The sequence below is a fragment of the Bactrocera oleae genome, chromosome 2, assembly GCF_042242935.1.
Source record: "Bactrocera oleae isolate idBacOlea1 chromosome 2, idBacOlea1, whole genome shotgun sequence".
Lineage (NCBI taxonomy): Eukaryota > Metazoa > Arthropoda > Insecta > Diptera > Tephritidae > Bactrocera > Bactrocera oleae.
The window spans coordinates 42,425,437-42,442,058 of record NC_091536.1 but is presented as its reverse complement, the minus strand read 5'-3'; the positions used below and the strand labels follow the sequence as shown (position 1 = coordinate 42,442,058).

The window sequence follows — 16,622 nt, the reverse complement described above, 5'->3', positions numbered from 1 at the left end:
GTAGGAAGTTTTTTCGTTTTCCTAAGTCGCTATACTGAGACCTGGTATTATTATACTTTTTTCAATAGCCTTTTTTTGACGTGAGTCGTGTCAAGCTGTCATGTTAGTTGTGTTCAGTATTTTTTGGCATTTTATCATGAAAAGATCTGCGCCTGGACAACATTTACAAATCATTCAACTTTATTACGAAAATTCACGATCTGTAAAGATTGTGTTTTGCACGCTTCGCTCAACTTATGGTCAACATAATCGGCCTACTGAGCGTACTATTCGCAACACCATCACCTTTGCTACACACAACTTTATATGTAAATACGCATGACAAAGCGTCACAACATTGCTGCTGATAAAAAATCCGAGCTGTGCCGAGAAAAATAAACGAATAATCGGCGATTGTCACCGCTTCCCTTGCCGCTCTAACAGTTTTACCCACAAACCATCGTAAATATTGTAACGGATTTCTCGATAAATCGTCTACCTTGTAGCTCACTCTTGAGTTCGATCACTGGATTGTTAAATTAAAGTCCCAATTTAATTGCTATACACTTACCTTTACTTCTAATTCCAACAACTTAACACTTATTGCTCGTTATTCGAGCTTACAACTTCTTGCTAAAGTCTCAATTGCTCTTAACACGACAACACTCTAACTAGAACTGTGTTTGCTGCACAATCCGGCGGCCCTTATACAGTTAATCTGTAACAAAATTTCGCTACTAGAACATTCTGGCAACAACGAGTTCGCTGCCTAGTTGCTTCTGGCAATTCAGCGTCGATTCGATTTTGTTATATCATCCCTGTTCGTCACAATATGTATGTTTATATATGAGCATGCATACATATTGATGGAGATTTCTGCGAGCCATGGAAAAATATTTTAGAAGTGCCAAATATTTTAAATCGACAAGAGCTATGTTGCCACTTTGGCACTTTTGTCAATGCTTTGCGAGCTTGCGGGGTAGTCACTTTTCACTTCAAGAAGGTACATCAGAAAGTTGTTCAATATATGATTTTTATACTCTCACAACATGTTGCTACAGAGTATAATAGTTTTGCTCACCTAACGGTTGTTTGTATCACCTTAAACTAATCGAGTTAGATATAGGGTTATGTATATATAAATGATCAGGATGAAGAGACGAGTTGAAATCCGGGTGACTGTCTGTCCGTCCGTCCGTCTGTGCAAGCTGTAACTTGAGTAAAAATTGAGATATCTTTATGAAACTTGGTACACATGTTTCTTGGTACAGAAAGACGATTGGTGTTGCAGATGCGCGTAATCGGACCACTGCCACGCCCACAAAACGCCATTAATCAAAAACAAATAAATTGTCATAACTAAGCTCCGCAATAAGATAAAAGACTGTTATATGGTACACGAGATCACATTAGGGAGGAGCATCTGCAGTTAAAACTTTTTTTTTAAGTGGGCGTGGTCCCGCTCCTAATAGGTTTAATGTGCATATCTCCCAAACTACTAAATCTATAATGACAAAATTCACTGGAAGCAAATTTAGCACCTCTACCTACGGTGTGAAAATGGAAATCGGGTGACATTATCGCCCACTCCCCATGTAACGGTACTATTAAAAACTACTAAAAGCGCGATAAATCAAGCACTAAACACGCCAGAGACATTAAATTTTATCATATCTTGGGATCTTTTTAGCCAATTTCAATCAAATCATACATAATATTCTTTTTATATTTCTATGCTATGGTGCGAAAATGGGCGAAATCGGATTACAACCACACCTATTTTCCATATGACACCATTTTAAATTCCACTTGATTCTTTCACTTTCCACTAAGCAAATCAAGCAACAATGATTATATCGGCGTAAAACTTTGCGTGAATAATACGTTTGAAGTATGCCACCTTGTGGCCAAAAATTCTCTACATCGAACCAAAACTATTCAAGCCCCTAGGTACTGAATATGTAGACCCCAGTACCTATAGTTGACTTTTTACCGTAAATATCGGCCATTGTGTAAGATATATAATTGAAATTCATATAATAGAATAAATAAATGAAACTATCGATAATAGTATGTCTTTGTTTCAAAAATGGGTTGAATCGGATCAATAGTTCTTGTAGCCCTCATATATCTAATATAAATACTTTCGAACTTCCGCGTGACTTTATACCGCATATGTGAGTTATCTCAATGAAAATGAGAGAGCGTGTTTTACTCATAACAAGATCAAATCGGGTGAAAATTTTCCTTAGCCCCCATGTAACTAATATCAGGATTTTCGAACATTCGTCTGACTTTACTCCATTTGATTGGTGATGGTATGTGACGTACCTTAATAAAACAGTGGGAGCATTTTATTAGTCTGTGGCATGTTAGTAGTATGTGGCATTGGAAAAAATTAATAAAATCGGGTTAATACTACCCTCAAATTCCATATACTACTTATAATGCTTTTCGTTATTCTAACCAGTTTTATGCCGAATATGTCGGTCAGTGAGTATTAATATTTTTTTTTATACATAAAATTGCTTGATATGATGTTCTCGAGTATAGCTGAGCAATGTCAAAATTAATATATTTCTCTATCCCCAATATATATATGATTTCCCCCTTTCCACCTGACTTTACACCGTTCCGGTTGATCAACGTGATATTTTAACGAAATTAAGTGGAAAAGATTTCTTAAAAATTATGTGGTTTGACGCTGAATTAGAATGAAATTATGTCTAAACCTCATACCTTCATATAATTAATTCCGATTCTCTGGTTGACGTTTGCCACCTAAGCTTATAATATAAAATTTAGCCACTTTGGGGGAGTTAATATCACATTCATACTTATGTATATCTCACTTCAAGTAATAAACCTGAGACTAAATTTATGGCCTTTAATATAACTCAAGAAGATACCAAATTTGATTGTAATTTAATCACGATATCATTTAATAATGGATGTTTAATTCAACACTTTTTGATATACGGTTTGGAGGAATTTTCTGGTCTTTGATTTTCCCAGCTCACATGTACTACTCAGCTCACATGTACTACTAATGGTATACTTTTTTTCGTCAATTTGATAATTTAATGAAATTAAATGGACAGTTTTTCTTAAAAACAATGTTTATCACTGCATATCAATGAAATTGGTCTAGACTTTGTTAAAACTTTTTAACCCTAATATACTGATTTCCGCTGCTTTGGTACAACAGCAACCTCATATACCCCACATATTAAATCTAACCCCTTTGGTTCAGTTTATATCACATATACCATGTTTGAGTTAAATAGCTTCCTTTTATAAGAAAAAAATAGTATTGACACAAAATAAATCTATGATCAATAACATAAGTTAATAAGATACCAAATAATAATCGAGTAATGAATGTTGAATTCTTTCGCAACATTTTTACACTCTCGCAACATGTTGCAACAGAGTATAGTTTTGTTAACCAAAGAGTTGTTTGCATCACCTAAAGTGATAGATATAGATTTCTATATACATATATTTCTTCTAATATTTGGTGATAATCAGTGGTTAGGTATATTTTCTCAGCCAACATGTTGAACTTATTATAAAATATACCAGTCAACAATGCTAAAAAAGTTTCTTAGAGTGCTGGACTTTGTATAGAGCAAAAAAATCTTTCTAGAAAAAATTGCATGAAATAAATATTAGTAATGTAGTATCAAAAGGGCTAAAGACCCTTTTTATGTGGTTATAGATAAACTGCGACCATCAGTTTACATGCTACTGTCTATTATTTCAGTGTTGCGACACATTTTAATATGAAGGTCATGAGGTGAACTGTAAACTCAAGAAAATTACATTTTTACCTAGCGCCGTTGGCAGCTTATGAAAGGTTTAGATATTAAGACAGAAAGAAGAAAATCTACATACCTGCTCTACATATGTGTATATCATACTTAATTATATGTAAGTTATTGTTAATTTAGCCTTCATGGGTAGACCCTTCAAAATAGGTACCATAGATCCTCCTGTTTTAGAAAGCGTTTAACAAAAGTAATTTACGGAGGGATTTTCCGAGTACTTAATTTCAATATAATGAAATAAACTACTAATTTCTAAAATATAAATATAACTAAATATTATGTATTATTATGTTAGTGAATAGCTAAGTAATATATAGGTATACAAAAGTACGTAAGCAGTACCAACATGTTGCAAGAGTATAATAAATATCAGTACACTGTGTTTCAGTTTCACTAGATGTCTTTAAAAGCAAAGTGCTTTATTCAAACTAATTTTAGTGTATTACATAGTACAGTGTATAGTGACGAGCAACAGCATAGCAAGGACTTACAAGGAATTAAAGTGAAAGAGAGCAGCACCTAGGATCCAACTTTTAACACCCGGACGGACTGAATTATATAAGTATTATCTATAAGTATTTTATATATTAATCCATTTATTATTAATTAATTATGCCTAGATTAAGTAGAAAATCTATATTACTAAGTGGTCTTCAGAATAGAAGACGTATGAGAGTTCTTCGTGCAAACTCTTTATATAGAGATAGTGAGCAGTCACAAAATACTGTAAGTCACGCTAATCGTAGATTACATTCCGATGTACGTCTGTCCGAACAAATTATCAATACAAATCAACATAGAACCAGGCGGGAAAATCTCGAGGTACGGTCTCTTGAACAAAATTTAAATACTGTTCAACATAGAACAATGCGGCAAGATCCCCAAATCCGTTTTGAAGAGCAAATAAGAGATACTCGAGGTCATAGGTCTCGGCGTGAAGACCATTAGGTTCGATCTGTTGAGCAATTTGCAAATACTGTTCAACATAGAACAAGGCGGCAAGATCCCCAAATTCGCTCTGAAGACCAAATAAGAAATACTCGAGGTCATAGATCTCATCGAGAAAATCCCGAGGTACGATATGTTGAGCAAGTTTTAAACACTGTCAACATAGAACAAGACGGCAAGTTCCTCAAATTCGCTCTGAAGAGCAAATAAGAAATACTTGAGATCATAGATCTCGTCAAGAAAATCCCGAGGAACATTATGATGAACAAAGTAGGAACACTAGGAATCATAGAGAACTTCGCGCAAGAAATCCTGAGTATAGGAATTTAGAGCGCATTCGTGATCAAATGCGAAGAGAACATGCAAGAAGAAATCCTGAAATAAGGAGAGAGGAGCGTGATAGAGAAACACAACGTCGACAGCTTAGTAGGAAGGGTAGGAGGGAAGAAATTTTGAATCAGAGACGTCTTAGACAAGGTCAAGTTCGCCTTCGTAGAGATAACCCACTCAATAGGCAAATTGAAAACCAAAGGCATTCCCAACAAATCCGATTAACGAGAGAAAATAATGTTATAGAAACTGATAATAGTGGCAATTTAACAGATTTCAAAAACATTTATTTCCAAAATATAAATAAGGGCCCTACTGAAATATGTGTTTGCTGTGGCGGCTTTTGGTTTTCACACCAAGTTCGCAAATTAAATTTCGAAACTATTGCGCAATTTCACCCGAATGCTGCATCCGCCTTCTTTTTAATGAAAAAATTCCTTCAGAAGATGGAAATTACAATTTTTGCGCTACTTGCAAAAATGCCATTGTTAAAAGGATGTTTAATTCAACACTTTTTGATATACGGTTTGGAGGAATTTTCTGGTCTTTGATTTTCCCAGCTCACATGTACTACTCAGCTCACATGTACTACTAATGGTATACTTTTTTTCGTCAATTTGATAATTTAATGAAATTAAATGGACAGTTTTTCTTAAAAACAATGTTTATCACTGCATATCAATGAAATTGGTCTAGACTTTGTTAAAACTTTTTAACCCTAATATACTGATTTCCGCTGCTTTGGTACAACAGCAACCTCATATACCCCACATATTAAATCTAACCCCTTTGGTTCAGTTTATATCACATATACCATGTTTGAGTTAAATAGCTTCCTTTTATAAGAAAAAAATAGTATTGACACAAAATAAATCTATGATCAATAACATAAGTTAATAAGATACCAAATAATAATCGAGTAATGAATGTTGAATTCTTTCGCAACATTTTTACACTCTCGCAACATGTTGCAACAGAGTATAGTTTTGTTAACCAAAGAGTTGTTTGCATCACCTAAAGTGATAGATATAGATTTCTATATACATATATTTCTTCTAATATTTGGTGATAATCAGTGGTTAGGTATATTTTCTCAGCCAACATGTTGAACTTATTATAAAATATACCAGTCAACAATGCTAAAAAAGTTTCTTAGAGTGCTGGACTTTGTATAGAGCAAAAAAATCTTTCTAGAAAAAATTGCATGAAATAAATATTAGTAATGTAGTATCAAAAGGGCTAAAGACCCTTTTTATGTGGTTATAGATAAACTGCGACCATCAGTTTACATGCTACTGTCTATTATTTCAGTGTTGCGACACATTTTAATATGAAGGTCATGAGGTGAACTGTAAACTCAAGAAAATTACATTTTTACCTAGCGCCGTTGGCAGCTTATGAAAGGTTTAGATATTAAGACAGAAAGAAGAAAATCTACATACCTGCTCTACATATGTGTATATCATACTTAATTATATGTAAGTTATTGTTAATTTAGCCTTCATGGGTAGACCCTTCAAAATAGGTACCATAGATCCTCCTGTTTTAGAAAGCGTTTAACAAAAGTAATTTACGGAGGGATTTTCCGAGTACTTAATTTCAATATAATGAAATAAACTACTAATTTCTAAAATATAAATATAACTAAATATTATGTATTATTATGTTAGTGAATAGCTAAGTAATATATAGGTATACAAAAGTACGTAAGCAGTACCAACATGTTGCAAGAGTATAATAAATATCAGTACACTGTGTTTCAGTTTCACTAGATGTCTTTAAAAGCAAAGTGCTTTATTCAAACTAATTTTAGTGTATTACATAGTACAGTGTATAGTGACGAGCAACAGCATAGCAAGGACTTACAAGGAATTAAAGTGAAAGAGAGCAGCACCTAGGATCCAACTTTTAACACCCGGACGGACTGAATTATATAAGTATTATCTATAAGTATTTTATATATTAATCCATTTATTATTAATTAATTATGCCTAGATTAAGTAGAAAATCTATATTACTAAGTGGTCTTCAGAATAGAAGACGTATGAGAGTTCTTCGTGCAAACTCTTTATATAGAGATAGTGAGCAGTCACAAAATACTGTAAGTCACGCTAATCGTAGATTACATTCCGATGTACGTCTGTCCGAACAAATTATCAATACAAATCAACATAGAACCAGGCGGGAAAATCTCGAGGTACGGTCTCTTGAACAAAATTTAAATACTGTTCAACATAGAACAATGCGGCAAGATCCCCAAATCCGTTTTGAAGAGCAAATAAGAGATACTCGAGGTCATAGGTCTCGGCGTGAAGACCATTAGGTTCGATCTGTTGAGCAATTTGCAAATACTGTTCAACATAGAACAAGGCGGCAAGATTCCCAAATTCGCTCTGAAGACCAAATAAGAAATACTCGAGGTCATAGATCTCATCGAGAAAATCCCGAGGTACGATATGTTGAGCAAGTTTTAAACACTGTCAACATAGAACAAGACGGCAAGTTCCTCAAATTCGCTCTGAAGAGCAAATAAGAAATACTTGAGATCATAGATCTCGTCAAGAAAATCCCGAGGAACATTATGATGAACAAAGTAGGAACACTAGGAATCATAGAGAACTTCGCGCAAGAAATCCTGAGTATAGGAATTTAGAGCGCATTCGTGATCAAATGCGAAGAGAACATGCAAGAAGAAATCCTGAAATAAGGAGAGAGGAGCGTGATAGAGAAACACAACGTCGACAGCTTAGTAGGAAGGGTAGGAGGGAAGAAATTTTGAATCAGAGACGTCTTAGACAAGGTCAAGTTCGCCTTCGTAGAGATAACCCACTCAATAGGCAAATTGAAAACCAAAGGCATTCCCAACAAATCCGATTAACGAGAGAAAATAATGTTATAGAAACTGATAATAGTGGCAATTTAACAGATTTCAAAAACATTTATTTCCAAAATATAAATAAGGGCCCTACTGAAATATGTGTTTGCTGTGGCGGCTTTTGGTTTTCACACCAAGTTCGCAAATTAAATTTCGAAACTATTGCGCAATTTCACCCGAATGCTGCATCCGCCTTCTTTTTAATGAAAAAATTCCTTCAGAAGATGGAAATTACAATTTTTGCGCTACTTGCAAAAATGCCATTGTTAAAAAGAACGTTCCAAAAATATGTTTACCTAACGGTCTAGACTTTCCTGAAAGACCGGATTGTTTGAAAGGTTTAACCCCAATTGAAGAACGTCTCATAATGCCTAGATTGCCTTTTATGACAATCCGTCCGTTAGGATATCAAGGTCAGAGTTTGCTGGAAGGTGTTGTTGTTAATATACCAATTTCTGTTAACAATATTGTGACATCTCTACCAAGGTCCTTTGATGAGGCTCATGTTATACAAATTCACTTAAGAAGGCGTTTGGAATACAATCATGATTACATGATCGATACCATACGCCCCGCAAAGATTATGGAAGCTTTGCAGTTCTTAGTGAACACCCCTCTGTATCGTGAGCACAAAATACATATTAATGTATTTATGTAATTAATAAATTAATTTTCACTTCACTCACCTTGGCAAAACTTGGCAAAACTACTTTTGGTAGTAAATAAAGGAAGAGTTGGTTTAGGCGGATGCTCGAAAAAAAGGTCAAATCGCTTGCGAGTCGAATGCTAAAAGAAGCGTACGGGATCCTTCGTTGGTCCCTTTTATACATTGTGATGGCTTCATGGTCGTGTGATCGATTTGGTGTTGTATTTGTGTACGTGTTGGTGCATGGTGTAGTGATGTCTGCGTGGTGTGTTGTCTGCAGGGGTGGTGTGTGTTAGTGGGTGGAGTCTTCTTGTGGATCGTGTTGATGTGGTGTGTTGGCGCTCAGTGGCGCGTATGGAGGGGGGAGGCGTAACTCATCTAGCCGTCCTGGCCCCTTAGGCGAATTTTAGCCTAGCAACCGCTGTAGTTGCTGCAGCGTGGCAACAACGCTGCTGAGGCCAGTGGAGCGGCGGTATGTTGGCCTGGGCTGCCGACGCCGCGTTGATGCCTCCTGTCGCCTTGGTCTGGAGGGAGGTGGAGCTGCCTGTCTTCGGGGGCGATCCTGATGGCTGCTCTGCTGCGATCTACGGCCCGCTTTGGGGTGCGGTGCAGCAGGGTATGGTGCGGTCGATTGCACAGTTGTCAAAGCGTAACCGACGTACACTCCGGAGTCGTGTGGACCGTAGCCAAACAATTGAGGCAGTGCCCGTGCGCTTGGGCAACCTGCTGGCGTTGAAGGGGCTGCATACTTCGAAAAATCCCACAATGTTGCAGGCGGTGTGGGCGCCGACATATGGGACATCGTATACGATGTACCTCTGATGATCGTGATGATAGGGTCGGTGGTGGTCGCATGCCACCACGAGGAACTGCAGGGGTAGTTGCAGCTGCAGATCGGGGCGTTGGGGTAGGCCCCGTGCGTGACACGTGGGTAGCCGACCGCACAGTTGGCGTGGGAGTAGTTGGCGTATCCACATCCATGTTAATCTGTATAAAAGAGTTTTGTAATTATGCAGATTTGTCATATAAAGGATATGGATGATCGTGCCACGGTATGTGGCATGAATGGGTCGTCGTATTGATAGACCATTTTTTATTAGTTATTGGTTTTAACGGTTATTAACGAGTTTTTCGGTTTTTTCCTTCTTGATTTGATTATTTTAATGTATTGCGGTAGTATCGGTTGATTGTTGGCGATTTGCTGTGTTGCTATTATCGGCGGTTGGGAGAAAGCATAGCTTTACGAGCGCTCTGGTTAGCATTCCGCTTTGCGTACGAAGATCAACCACTCGTATGTGACCGTCGGAGCCGAAATGTAGCTTTTCTATGCGCCCAAGCCGCCATTCGATAGGAGGTAGACAATCATCATGGATGAGGACACAATCTCCAAGTTTTGGTGCTTGTTCAGGAGTCTTCCAATGGTATCGTTTATGGAGATCCTTTATGTATTCTTCTTTCCATCGACGGCTGAAATCGTTATGGAGAATTTTAATTCTTTCCCAGCGATTTAATAAGGATAGCGACTCCACGCCTGGCTCAGGTATGGCCATAATGGGTGCTCCTTTGAGAAAATGCCTTGGAGTTAAGGCTGTAAAATCGGAGGGATCTTGCGAGAGGATTGTAAGAGGCCGTGAATTGAGAACGGCTTCAATTCGAATTGGTAATGTCGTGAACTCTTCGTAATTAAATTTGTAATTTCCAGCTACTTTTTTGAAGTGGGATTTGAAGCTTTTTACAGCTGATTCCTATAAACCACCCATATGAGGAGCGCTTGGGGGGATAAACTGCCAATTAATGCCTTGGGGCGCGTACTTTTGTACAATCTCAGGTGAGACTTGTTTGATAAAGTCCATAAATTGTTTTTCATTGGCTCTTTGAGCGCCGATAAATGTTTTACCATTATCGCTCATTATCTTCGATGGAAAACCGCGTCGACGGACAAAGCGAGCAAATGCCGCAAGGAAAGCCTCCTTCGTCAGATTAGAACAAAGCTCAAGGTGCACTGCTTTTGTCGTAAAACAGACAAAAACAGCCACATAGCCTTTCATCAGAGTGGGAGACCTTAACGTGGACGCCTTTATTTGAAAATGCCCAGCAAAATCGACACCTGTGATGGAGAAAGGCAGAGCAAAGTTGCAGCGTTCCGGAGGAAGTGCTGCCATAATCTGTGTTCGCATCTTTTGCTTGTGCGTGGTACAGATTTTGCACAAGAAAATGCACTTCTTTATTTGGGGCTTAAGTGGGGGAATGTAGAATTCTTGGCGGACCATATGTTGCATGAGACGATGTTCGGCATGAAGCATTAATATGTGGATATAATTGATGAGTAATGTGGCAAGTTGAGACTTCTCTGGTACAATTATGGGATGGCGTTCGTTATAAGTTAGGCTTGAATTGGCAAGCCGACCATTCACACGAAGAAGACCTTTCGTGTCGAGGAATGGGTTTAGAACTAAGAGTGAACTCCTTTTGTCAATGGGTTTTGATTCTCTTAATAGTGTTATATCGCGGCTGAAGTAGCGCGTTTGAGTTGATGCGATTAGAGCGACCTTTGCCTTTTGCAATTCTAGGTGCGTCAATGTATCGCATTAATTTTAATTTTAAGTCGCTCTATGAACTTTAACATATAGGCGATTACTCTGAGGGCTCGGGGGAATGATGAAAATCGCTCAAGGATGTCAGTATCCTCCACTGCTGTGTGAAAGGAGTCGATTTTTCGACTTTCTGGGGCTATTATATTGCGCATGGGCGATTGTGGCCAAGAATCGGGAGATTCTGTTAACCATTGGGGACCATTCCGCCAGAGGGTGGTGGTGGTAAGGTGCAGCGGTTTGCACCCTCTTGTACCTAGATCGGCAGGATTGTCAGCACTGGCTACGTGTCGCCAAGTGGCTGATCCCACTAGGTCAAGTATTTGATTGGAAATATACGGCTTCCATGCATGTGATGGTTTTTCTTTTAACCAGGCTAGTACAATTTCAGAATCGGACCACAGATACAATTTGTATTTTGCCATATTTAAATGCATTCGCACCATGGATACTAGTTTGGCTAGTAGTAGCGCTCCGCACAGACAGACTTATTGTTTTTAACGGAGCTACTTTTGCTTTTGCTACTAGCAAGTAGCTTGTGGTCGCAAAGTCGCTTTGTGGGAATATTTTGAGTCGATAAAACCGACAAACAATTAGAAACAGTGGATTGCAGTCTAATCAATTCATTACTTGTTTCTTTCTGAATATTAGGCAAGTTCATTAGTATCGTTACTTGCTTATCGACCAATATTCTTTCATTTTCGTAACTTGATTTTAGAGCGTTTGACTATGACGCCTGCTTGACCTTTTGTTTTGTATCGGAGGTGATACAATTTTTGCGCATTTGTTAATTTTGGGTGGTTTATGTAAACGGCTGTAAACATGTCCCGGAAGGACGGCCATTGTTCATAACCACCATGAAAGATTTCTGTATCACATGTGGGCACCTTGAGATGGATGCCTGAACTTACCTCATGACTTTGTACTTGTGGCAGCTCTACTCGCTGATGTGGAGTAGGTGCAATTGCTTTTATTAGCTTAAGTTGATCGTTGCTTTAGTTTCTTCGAATAGGTCTAAGCAGTTTTCGTAAGCAGTAAGCGTAAGCCGAAGATTTGAAATTTTCTGGTAGATCTGAGTCGTCCATACCAGCTAACAACAACAACCACACCAGCTCACCAAAGTCATCCACCGACCAACAAAAACAAGCACGATTGCGCAAACCATATTAAAACATAATATATTACATACATACATATGTACAAAATGCATTGATCTCTAAGACGAGCTCTCAATTGCGCATAACGACAAGTACAAATGTATCAGCTGATCCGCTTATAGGTATACCCTATAGGAATTACGGACACATAATACATACAAATAAAAGTAAAAATAAAAGCGATAAAACACGAAATACGCGTAATATATTCATTTAATTAAATAAAAACTCTTATTATCATAAAAGAGTTAGGTACTCATACGAGTTTAAAAACGTTATTAATATGTTAATTTTTTCAAAAAGAAAAACCCAAATTTTCTTAAAAGCGGTTTCAAATATACATATATTTCTTACATTGAAAATATTTTATTTTATTTCGGCACATCTCTTAAATGAGCTAAATCAACTCAGTTGCTAAAAGTTCCAAAAATGATTTCTGACGAAAGAAGTTCATGTACACCTGCAGAAGCTACCCGCTCAAAACAAGGTGCTACAAAGCAATAAAGGGGAAAAGACATTTCTTACACAAAATTCATTTCGGAAAGTTACAGTTTAATAAGATACTGCACTAGATTCTCATCTTCGCCGATTCAGAACAATTCTGAATCGGTATTAGAAATCAAAAAAGACAATCTTGACAATTTTTGGTCACGTCTCCAAGCTGCATATGACGCAATTGTAGAATCTGACGACTCAGATCTACCAGAAAATTTCAAATCTTCGGCTTACGCTTACTGCTTACGAAAACTGCATCCGAGAGTAGAGCTGCCACAAATTCAATGTCAAGAGTCAAATTCAGGCATCCATCACAAGGTGCCCACATATGATACAGAAATCTTTCATGGTGGTTATGAACAATGGCCGTCCTTCCGGGACATGTTTACAGCCGTTTACATAAACCACCCAAAATTAACAAATGCACAAAAATTGTATCACCTCCGATACAAAACAAAAGGTCAAGCAGGCGTCATAGTCAAACAGTTCAAACTAAATGACGATCATTTCAATCTGGCTTGGGAAGCAATAAAAGAGAGATACGAAAATGAAAGAATATTGGTCGATAAGCAAGTAACGATACTAATGAACTTGCCTAATATTCAGAAAGAAACAAGTAATGAATTGATTAGACTGCAATCCACTGTTTCTAATTGTTTGTCGGTTTTATCGACTCAAAATATTCCCACAGACAGCTGGGACCCTATTCTCAAAAATATATGCACCGCCGCTTTACCAGAAAAATCGTTACTTTTGTGGGAGCAATCGCTCTCATCTCGGAAAAAATGTCCAACGTGGCAACAGATGAAAGACTTTTTAATAACCCAATACGAAATAGCAGAGAGGGTAGATAAAAAAAGGTCAGAACGAAAACCGTTCAACACGACCTAAATAGAAGCTTCCACAGACCCCAAGCAAGTAGCAACAACAATTTAAACAGAAGCTTCTTCAGAAATCAAACGTTCATATCCGAACAGTACAAGCAAACGTCATGCGAACTATGTACATATATATGTTTGTGTCACTTCACTTCACCGCACTTCTATCTTTTGTATAGATATATATATATATATATTTTTTTTTATTTTTATTTTTTGTATATGTATATATGTTTGTGTCACTGCACTGCACAGCACTATATGTGTTTGTTTCTTTTTTTTATCGTGTGTATATAAACGTTTAGCCACTTCACTTTCACTTAAGTTATATATTATCTATATTCTTATTTTTTTTATTTTTATTTTTTGTTTTTGTTCACTCCATAGTGCCGTTCACTATCCGGCTCGAAGGACCAATAAATAATTGTTTCTTTGCACACTCACCTTTTTTCCACTTGTTTGCACTGTTAAGTCACAAAAAAAAAACCAAACGGACACGGTCGGCACGGCTAACGAAAAAGAAGAAATCTGGTCCTCTGTTAGTCCCTTTTGAGTGTTGGATTGTGTAGAGTTGTGGTGTGATGTGATGTGTATGTGTGGGTGGTCTGAGTGGTGTGATGTCTTGTTGTGGATCGTGTTGATGTGGTGTGTTGGCGCGCAGTGGTCATCTAGCCACTACTCTTTTTGATTATTACTAATAAATAATGGTTATTGAAAAAGAAAAAAATTTTTGTTTTTAAAAGAAAAATAAATAATTAAACAAAGAAATGCTAACAATTTATCCGGGTTATTTTTGTTAGTTTTTAGTAATACTATCAAAAGGAGTGAAATTAACCAACCGTACCTTCACTTATGCTGTACACTGTAGGTAACTGCTTACAATCTTGATCAAGTAAGTCGGTGTTTTCTTGCTTTTCCAGGCACTTATGATATGGGGCCAATATGTGGAGTTAAATGCGTTTTTGACATAAAATGTGACTGTGTGCCTGACCTTTGCCACCTCTGGTTTTCACCATAACCAGCTTGTAAGCATCGCCCTATGGATTTTCATCAATTTTTCCGCATAGTTCTTTAAAGCAGCATGATTTACTTTTTTTAATTGCTTTTTTAAGATCGCTGCGTTTTCTTTTAAGACACTCGCGTAGTTGCGTATACTCTGTCAGCCCCTGGCTCCGTTGACACATCCCCCTTGCCTTGTGACATTCCCTTTTTAATTCGTAGATCTTCTCATTCCACCAGTATACAGGTTTTCTGTGAGCTTTTTTCCTGCACATAGAGGCGTCGCATGCTTTACTAACGTGCCTCACTAGTATCTCCGCCTGCCGATCTATTTTTGAAGAGCTCAGCGTCTAGGGTTTCTATTTTCCAGCCTTTTCTTTGTACTGTCTTAATGGGCATAATCGTTCGGTTGTGCATTGGGTGTCCGATTTCAAACATAATGGCCTGATGGTCACTGTGTATATAAGTAGCACACCTGCCAATTTGTTATTCGCGCCAGCGAGCTACTCGCGAAAGTTATATCGACTACGGAACCACGACCGTTCTTCTCTAAGATGCTATGGTTACCAGTGTTCAGCAACATCGTATGTAACAGCGAGATGAACAGATGCTACACCACTCCATGGCCCATGCATTGAAATCGCCTGCGACCACGTTCCTGGTAGTATTGTAAAACGATTTACCTACTAGCGCCTTGTCTTGAAAAGTATTATCTCCACATGCCCATATGTCAGTTTGTTCGTGCTGTCAGAGATCCATGTCGCGTCGCTTATGTTTTTATAATGCTCACTGAGTAAAGCTACATCTACTTTCTTCTCATATACCGTTTGCTTAAGAAGCTCTTGTGCAGCCTCGCAGTAGTTTAAGTTGAGCTGCAATTTTTTAGTGCTTTTGCATGCTTCTTAAAACAGAGGACATTTTTGTCACCTATTTGTTGATCGGTGTTTTTCCTGCCCTTTTTCTTACGTGCGCTGCATGAAGGGGTTTTATCGCAGGACTTCGCTAAGTGTCCAGTTTCTCCACATTTGACACAGCACGTGCTCCTATCGTCCGGATTGTTGCATGCTTTCGCCAGATGTCCGTATTCGAGACACCTGAAACACCTCCGGAGATTTTGCTTCGCTCTAACTCTACACACCACTCAACCTACTTTGATTTTGCGTGCATCTAACAATGTCCTGGCCTCCAGCGCAGGCAGGCTTAGCACAGCGAATTTATATCAATATGGGGCAGCTCCTTTATTTAAGTACGTAGGAGCTCGCAATGTCCTTTTTTGTAGTAATGTCTTCGAGAACACGTATTTTCACCATTACTTCGAAAGTTAGGGCTTTGATCTGTGCTTTGTTTCCCAGCACTTTACCTATCTCGGACTTAAATTCACCCGTGCTCTCCATTTTTGCCTCTTTGAGCTCAAAACGGATTTGGCCTTTGGCGGTCTTTCTTATCCTTGACACATTTTTCCCTAATTTATACAGTGAGTCATCTTTCCTGACAGTCCTTACGATATCACTGTATGGCATATCAGCGGTTTTCTCTATAATTATCGCGTCCGGTCAAGGTGACGGCTTTTGCGATGCCTTCTTTGGTGGTTTTTGCTTCACCACAGTCCAGCCGTTTTGCTTTCCCCTTTCTTCCTCTTTGCTCTTGGTGGGGTTCACACGCTTTGCTTTCTTTCTTCCGGCATCGGACTTATTGCGGTGTCCTTCTTTTTGGAGGTATTTCTCCGCGGGGCCTCTTTGGCGTAGTTTCCACAGTCGTTGGCATCACGAGAATACTTCGTCGTGCTTCCTTATTTGCAATGTGTTCCTCATGAGCACTTGCATGAAGCTTTGCTATCGAACCGAGGAAATCTTTCATGTTGTTATTGATAGACCCCTGTGGTGGGTGCATTGCT

General features: G+C 38.1%; 1 protein-coding gene and 1 pseudogene across 10 annotated transcripts in view; both read right to left on the bottom strand.

Moving 5' to 3' along the window:
* Bili (FERM domain-containing protein 8 Bili) overlaps positions 1-16,622 on the bottom strand; it is a 530,804-nt gene that overhangs the window by 221,309 nt on the left and 292,873 nt on the right. The window lies entirely within an intron of this gene.
* On the bottom strand, positions 15,415-16,585 carry LOC138856984 (uncharacterized; annotated as a pseudogene).